This window comes from Panthera uncia, chromosome A2, assembly GCF_023721935.1.
Source record: "Panthera uncia isolate 11264 chromosome A2, Puncia_PCG_1.0, whole genome shotgun sequence".
NCBI lineage: Eukaryota > Metazoa > Chordata > Mammalia > Carnivora > Felidae > Panthera > Panthera uncia.
In genome coordinates, this window is record NC_064816.1 from 101003810 (window position 1) to 101013004 (window position 9195).

Below are 9195 nucleotides of genomic sequence, written 5' to 3' on the forward strand. Positions count from 1 at the left end.
AAGTCAGGCCATACAGAAACCAGTTTCTCAGGCAGCCCTCTGTAAATCCAGATGAATGCTTCTCTCTTCTCCCTCCCTCCCAAGAAACCACGAGCTGGGTGCATTTTCCCAATAGCACCCAGTCACATTAGCCTCTGTGCCACTGTAGGTCCTCCAGTGCAAGATTAAGCTATCCCCTTTTTCTCTTACTTTCAGTGACCCCCAAGCAAATTAGGCTGGCTCCAACTATGCCAGCCTGAGCTAGAGTTCTCTCCAATGACACTGAACTGTGCTGGCTTGAGGGTGAGGCAATTGAGAGTAAAGTTAAATAATTCTTCCCATTCATTTCTATGTAGCTGTTCTCAACTTTTCACCTGCCTGTGTAACTGCAACTTCTGAAGATGTTCCTGGAGTTCCCATAAAGATATTTTGGTCCATATATTGCTAGGTTACTGTCTTTGTAGGAAGACAAGGCCTGGGTCTTCCTGTTCTGCCATCTTGCTCTTATTCTCATTGATCTCTGCTCTGGTCATGATTATTTATTTTCCCACTTATTTTGGTTTTATTTTGCTCTTTTTTTATTATTATTACAGTAGACACTGAACCCATTGATTTGAGATCTTTCTTCTTTCCTTATATGGGCTTTATAGTGCTATAAATTTCCCCCTCACACTGCTTTAGTAGCATTACACAATTCTGATACATCACATTTTCTTTTTCATTCAATTCAAAATACCTTCTAATTTCTCCTTTGATTTTTTTTTCCTTTGACTCATGTTATTTAAAAGTATATTAATTTCTAAATTTTGGAGGATTTTTCAAGAGAGCAACCTATTAGTGATTTCTAATTTAATTCCACTGTGGTCACTAACATACACTGAATGACTTAGATCCCTTTCAATCTTTTGAGACTCGTTTTATGGCCCAATGCACTCTGTCCTGGTAATGTTTATTTGTGAGTACATGAAAAGAATGTTTGGTTTTGGGTAGAATGTTTGGTTTTGGGTAGAGAATTTTATAAATGCCAATGACATGAAGTCATTGTGGTTCAAATCTTCTACTACCTTACTAATTTTTCTTTCTCCTGTTCTATCCATTGTTGGGAAGATCTGTTACTATACTTGTGAGTTAGTCTGTTTCTTCTCATGGTTTAAGCAATGCTTACCTTATGTATTTTCAGTCATGGTTATAGGTGCATAAGTTTGTTTTTTTTTCTTTTGAGAGACAGAAAACTCATGAATGTGAGCAGGGGAGGGGCAGAAGAAGAGAAAGAGAGAAAATCTAAAGCAGGCTCCACACCCAGTGCAAAGTCCCACAGAGGGCTCAATCTCACAAATGTGAGATCATGACCTGAACTGAAATCAAGAGTCGATGCCCACTGAGTCACCCAGGTGCCCCTATACATTCATAAGTATTGATAATTCACCTCTTTATTGGTACAAAATAAACTTATTTATCTCTGGATGAAATTCTTTGCTCTGAAAGTTACTTTGTCTGATATTAATATGATCATTCAGATTTTGTTTTATAAAGTGTTATGATCATATAAATTCTTCCATTCTGTTACTTTTAGGTTACTTATATCTATATACTTGAAATTTGTTTCACACAGGTAACTGTTGTTTCTTACCCAATCTGACAATCTCTACATTTTATTTGAAATTTCTACACCATTTAAATTTATCTGTTATTAATATGTTTAGCTTGAAATCTATTATCTTGTCATTTGTTTCTTATCTGTCCCATCTTTTCTTTGCTTCTATTTTCTTAATACTGCAGTTTTTAGATCAGCGAATATTTCTATCATTTTATCTCCGTTGTGGACTTTTTAGCTGTAACTCTTTGTCATTTTATATGGTTGCCTCAGGATTTAGAGGATAATGTTTAACTTTTCACAATTTTTTAACTAATACCACTACACATAAAGCATAAAAACCTTAAAACAGTATAGTACAGTAAAAAACCTTGGATTGTGTGTAACTTCCTGTGTGAGTGTTCTGCAAGATGAGCAAACATTTCTAATATGTAAATCTTAACTTGATAAACGAGTGATGTCTTGCAATATGATGCCAAATTTCACATGATCACAACTGAGCCAATAGTTCTTGAAATTCACTTTGACATACAAGTGCTTTGGAGTGCAAGCATGTTTCTGGATGAATTATGCTTGCAAACCAAGGTTTTACTCTACTTCTATTTTCCAATCTCAATATGTATGCTAATGCCCATTTTAATTTTATATATATCATAAATCTCACTTTACATTATTTTTGTTTAAAGTCTCTTATCTTTAAGAGAGTTACATAATATGAAAAAAAATCTTAAATATTTACTTATCTAGTTACCATTTCCTGTGCCCTTCATGTCTTTTGTGGATTCATATTTCGACCTGGTATCATTGTCTTTCTGCCTAAAGAAACTCCTTCAACATATCTTGTAGTGTGAGCATACAGTTCACAGATTCTTTCCACTTTGTAACAAAGTTTTTAAATTTTTTTTTTTTAATTTTTGTTTTTTTTTTTTTAAGAGAGAGACAGAGTGTGAGCAGGGGAGGAGCTGAGGGGAGGGACACACAGAATCAGAAGCAGGCTCCAGGCCCTGAGCTGTCAGCACAGAGACCGAGGCGGGGACCGAACTCATGAACTGTGAGATCATGACCGAAAACAGACGCTTAACCGAATGAGCCACCCAGGCACCCTTGTAACAAAATTTTTATTTAGCCTTTGTTTGGAAGGAATGTTTGATAGGTACAGAATTCTAGGCTAACCTTTTTCTTTTAGTTCTTTAAATTTTTTTTCCACTGAATTGTTTAGGATATGAAATACACTATTATCCTTGTTTTTGTACTCTGTAATATGTCTCTTAATTCTTTTTATTTTTAACATTTTTTTATTTAACACTACCACTGAGCAATTTGATTATGATGTGCCTTTGTGTAGTTTTCTTCATCATTCTTATTTAGAGGGCTTATTAAGTTTATTGAATTTGTGTCATCAAACTGGTAAAAAATTTTTTTTTAAGTTTATTTATTTTGAGAGAAACAGAAACAGCATGAGTGGGGGAGGAGCAGAGAGGGATGGAGAGAGAGAGAATCGCAAGCAGGCATCGCACTGCCAGGGCAGAGCCCAAAGCAGGGCATGAACCCACAAAGCCACAAGATCATGACCTGAGCTGAAACCAAGAGGCGGACTCTTAACTAGCTGAGCCACCCAGGAGCCCCAAACTTGTAAAATTTATGACCATTATTTGTTTAAATATTTTCCCCCATTCTGTCTTCTGTCCTCTGGGCTAATTTCATTAAATTAAGTATATTAGGTTGTTTAAAGTTGTCCCACAACTCACTGATACACTGTTTGCTTTTCTTTTTCTCTTTTATAATTTTCTTTTTCATGAATACAAAAAGAGAAAACATTCATTTTTATTTCCAATTTTTATTAAATATATTTTTCTTTAATTTTTATTACTATATTTTTTACTTTTGTGTAATTTTTTTCAAATTCTACTTTACTTCCATTATTTTATTTTAATCTTTTTCAGTGTATTCACCTTTTCAAGTTTTCAATTTCCTTTCTTTTATTTTTTTCTCTTTTTTGTTTCTTTTTGTTTTCTTGAATGCAGAAAGAGAAAAACTTCATTTTTACTTTCAATTTCTATTAAAAATATTTTTATTTAATTTTTGTTACTATATTTTTTGCTTTTATGCAAATTTTTTCAAATACTATTTTACTTCCATCATTTTATTTTAGTCTACTACAGTGTATTCAATTTTTCAAATTTTCAAATTATTTTTTTCTTTTTTTTATCTTTTTTCACTTTTTAATTTCTTTTCTTTTTTTCTTAAATACAGAAAAAAGAAAAAAAATCATATTTATTTTTAATTTTCATTAAAAATGTTTTTCTTTAATTTTTATACCATATTCTTACTTTTTTGTATATTTTTTCAAATTCTATTTTATACCCATCTCATTTTAGTCTACTTCAGTGTATTCATTTTTTTCAAATTCTCAATTTCCTTTCCCCCCCCCTTTTTTTTCCTCTAATCTGTCAAACCACTTTCAACACCCAGACCAAAACACACCTAGGATCTACCATTATCTATTTGATTTTCGTGTGTGTGTGTGTGTGTGTGTGTGTATTTTTAATTTTTTAATTTTAGTATTTTTTTATTTTAATTTTTTTTAATTTCAATTTTTCTACCTCATTAATTCCTTTTCTCCCTTCAAAATGACAAAATGAAGGAATTCACCCCAAAAGAAACAGCATGAAGAAACGACAGCCAGGGATTTAACCAACACAGATACAAGCAAGATGTCTGAACCAGAATTTAGAATCATGATAATAAGAATACTGGCTAGAGTAAAAAATAGATTAGAATCTCTTTCTGCAGATATAAAAGAAGTAAAAAATAGCCAGAATGAAATTAAAAATGCTATAACTAAGCTGCAATCACGGATGGATGCAGCGGCGGCAAGGATGGACAAGGCAGAACAGAGAATCAGCAATACAGAGGACAAACTTATAGAGAATAAGGAAGCAGAAAAAAAGATGGAGATTAAGGCAAAAGAACATGATTTAAGAATTAGAGAAATCAGTGACTCATTAAAAAGGAACAACATCAGAATCATAGGGGTCCCAGAAGAGGAAGAGAGAGAAATAGGAGTAGAAGCGTTATGTGAGCAAATCATAGTGGAAAACTTTTCTAACCCGGGGAAAGACACAGACAACAAAAACCAGGCAGCACAGAGGACCCCCGCTAGATTCAACAAAAACCGACCATCAATAAGGCATATCATAATCAAATTCACAGAATACTCAGGCAAAGAGAGAATCATGAAAGCAGCAAGGGAAAAAAAAGTCCCTAACCTATAAGGGAAGACAGACCAGGTTTGCAGCAGACCTATCCACAGAAACTTGACAGGCCAGAAAGGGGTGGCAGGATATATTCAGTGTGCTGAATCAGAAAAATATGCAGCCAAGAATTCTTTATCCAGCAAGGCTGTCATTCAAAACAGAAGGAGATTAAAAAGTTTCCTAGATGAACAAAAATTAAAGGAGTTTGTGACCACTAAACCAGCCCTGCAAGAAATTTTAAGGGGGACCCTTTGAGGGGAGAAAAGATGAAAAAAAAAAAAAATATATATATATATATATATCCGTATATATATCCATATATATATCAAAAGCAACAAATATTAGACAAATATATATATCAAAATATATATATATATCAAAAGCAACAAATATAAGGACCAGAGAACACCACCAGAAGCTCCAACTCTACAAGCATCATAATGGTAAAAAATTCATATCTTTCAGTACTCACTCTAAACATCAATGGACTCAATGCTCCAATCAAAAGACATAGGGTAACAGAATGGATAAGAAAACAAGATCCATCTATATGCTGTTTACAAGGGACCCACTTTAGACTTAAAGACACCTTCAGATTGAAAATAAGGGGATGGAGAACCATCTATCATGCTAATGACCAACAAAAGAAAGCCAGAGTAGCCACACTTATATCAGACAATCTAGACTTTAAAATAAAAACTGTATCAAGAGATGTAGAAGGGCATTATATCATAATCAAGCGGTCTATCCACCAAGAAGACCTAACAATTGTAAGTATTTATGTGCCAAATGTGGGAGAACACAAACATATAAATCAATTAATCACAAACATAAAGAAATTCATCGATAGTAATACCATCATAGTAGGAGACTTCAACACCCCAGCTACAACAATGGACAGTTCATCTAATCAAAAAATCAACAAGGAAACAATGGCTTTGAATGACACTCTGGACCCGATGGACTTAACAGATATATTCAGAACATTTCATCCTAAAGCAGCAGAATATACATTCTTCTCTAGTGCACACGGAATGTTCTCCAGAATAGACCATATACTGAGACACAAATCAGCCCTAAGTAAGTACAAAAAGATCAAGATCACATCATGCACATTTTCAGACCACAATGCTATGAAACTTGAAATCAACCACCAGAAAAAATTTGGAAAGGTAACAAATACTTGGAGACTGAAGAAAATCCTACTAAAGAATGAATGGGCTAACCAAGCAGTTAAAGGGGAAATTAAAAACTATATGGAAGTCAAGGAAAATGATAACACCACAACCCAAAACCTCTGGGACGCAGCAAAGGCGGTCATAAGAAGAAAGTATACAGCAATCCAGGCCTTCCTAAAGAAGGAAGAAAGATCTCGGATACACAACCTAACCTTACGCCTTAAGGAGCTGGAAAAAGAACAGCAAATAAAACCCCAAACCAGCAGAAGACAGGAAATAATAAAGGTTAGAACAGAAATTAATGCTATTGAAACCAAAGAAACAGTGGAACAGATCAATGAAACCAGAAGCCAGTTCTTTGAAAGAATTAACAAAATTGATAAACCACTAGCCAGTTTGATCAAAAAGAAAAAGGAAAGGACCCAAATAAATAAAATAAAATAAATAAAATAAATAAAATAATGAAAGAGGAGAGATCACAACCAACACAACAGAAATAAAAACAGTAAGAAGAGAATATTATGAGCAATTATATGCCAATAAAACGTGTAATCTGGAAGTATGGACAAATTCCTAGAAACATATACACTACCAAAACTGAAACAGGAAGAAATAGAAAATTTGAACAGACCCATAACCAGTAAGGAAATTGAATTAGTAATCAAAAATCTGCCAAAAAACAAGAGTCCAGGGCCAGATGGCTTTCTGGGGGAATTCTACCAAACATTTAAGGAAGAGTTAACAACTATTCTCTTGAAACTGTTCCAAAAAATAGAAATGGAAGGAAAACTTCCAAATTCTTTCTATGAAGCCAGCATTACCTTGATTCCAAAACCAGACAGAGACCACACTAAAAAAGGACAACTATAGACCAATTTCCCTGATGAACATGGAAGCAAAAATCCTCAACAAGATATTAGCCAACCAGATCCAACAATACATTAAAAAAAATTATTCACCACGACCAAGTGGGATTTATACCTGGGATGCAGGGCTGGTTCAATATCCACAAAACAATTAATGTGATTCATCACATCAATAAAAGAAAGGACAAGAACCATATGATCTGCTCAATAGATGCAAAGCATTTGACAAAATACAGCATCCTTTCTTGAAAAAAGCCCTCAAGAAAGTAGGGATAGAAGGATCACACCTTGAGATGATAAAAGTCATATATGAGCAACCCAACACTGATATCATCTTCAATGGGGAAAACCTGAGAGCTTTTCCCCTAAGGTCAGGAACAAGACAGGGATGTCCACTCTAGCCACTGTTATTCAACATAGTATGGGAAGTCTTAGCCTCTGCAATCAGACAACACAAAGAAGTAAAAGGCATCCAAATTGGCCAGGAGGAAGTCAAACTTTCACTCTTCGCAGATGACATGATACTCTATATGGAAAACCCAAAAGATTTCACCAAAAAACAGCTAGAACTGATTCATGAATTCAGCGAAGTTGCAGGATATAAAATCAATGCAAAAAAAAATCGGTGGCATTCCTACACACCAACAATGAAGCAACAGAAAGATATCAAGGAATTGATCCCATTTACAATTGCACAAAAAACCGTAAAATACCTAGGAATAAATCTAACCAAAGAGGTGAAAAATCTATACACTGAAAACTATAGAAGGCTTATGAAAAAACTGAAGAAGACACAAAAAAATGGAAAAAAGATTCCATGCTTCTGGATAGGAAGAACAAATATTGTTAAAATGTCGATACTATCGAAAGCAATCTACATATTCAATGCAATCCCTATCAAAGTAACACCAGCATTCTTCACAGAGCTAGAACAAACAATCCTAAAATTTGTATGGAACCAGAAAAGACCCCGAATAGCCAAAGCAATCTGGAAAAAGAAATCCAAAGCAGGAGGCATCACAATCGCAGACTTCAAGCTATACTACAAAGCTGTAATCATCAAGACAGTATGGTACTAGCACAAGAACAGACACTCAGATCAATGAAACCGAATAGAGAACCCAGAAATGGACCCAGAAACGTATAGCCAACTAACCTTTGACAAAGCAGGAAAGAATATCCAATGGAATAAAGACAGTCTCTTTGGCAAGTGGTGCTGGGAAAACTGGACAGCAACATGCAGAAGAATGAACCTGGGCCACTTTCTTACACCATACACAAAAATAAACTCAAAATGGATGAAAGACCTAAATGTAAGACAGGAAGCCATCAAAATCCTTGAGGAGAAAGTAGGCAAAAACCTCTTTGATTTTGGCTGCAGCAACTTCTTACTCAACACATCTCTGGAGGCAAGGGAAACAAAAGCAAAAATGAACTACTGGGACCTCATCAAAAGAAAAACCTTCTGCACAGTGAAGGAAACAATCAGAAAAACTAAAAGGCAACTGACAGAATGGGAGAAGATATCTGCAAATGACATATCAGATAAAGGGTTAGTATCCAAAAATCTATACAGAACTTATCCAACTCAACACCCAAAAAACAAATAATCCAGGGAAGAAATGGGCAAAAGACATGAATAGACACTTCTCCACAGAAGACATCCAGATGGCCAACTGACACATGAAAAAATGCTCCACATGACTCATCACCAGAGAAATACAAATCAAAGCCACAATGAGATACCACCTTACATCTGTCAGAATGGCTAACATGAACAACTCAGGCAACAAAAGATGCTAGCGAGGATACAGAGAAAGAGGATCTCTTTTGCATTGTTGGTGGCAATGCAAGCTGGTGCAGCCACTCTGGAAAACAGTATGGAGGTTCCTCAAAAAACTAAAAATAGAACTACCCTACGACCCAGCAATTGCTCTACTAGGCATTTATCCACAGGATACAGGTGTGCTGTTTCAAAGGGACACATGCACCCCCATGTTTATAGCAGCACTATCAACAATAGCCAAAGTATGGAAAGAGCCCAAATGTCCATTGATGGATGAATGGATAAAGAAGATGTGGTATATATATACAATGGAGTATTACTCAGCAATCAAAAAGAATGAAATCTTGCCATTTGCAACTACGTGGATGGAACTAGAGGGTATTATGCTAAGTGAAATTAGTCAGAGAAAGACAAAAATCATATGACTTCACTCATGAGGACTTTAAGAGACAAAACAGATGAACATAAGGGAAGGGAAACAAAAATAATATAAAAACAGGGAGGGGGACAAAACAGAAGAGACTCATAAATATGG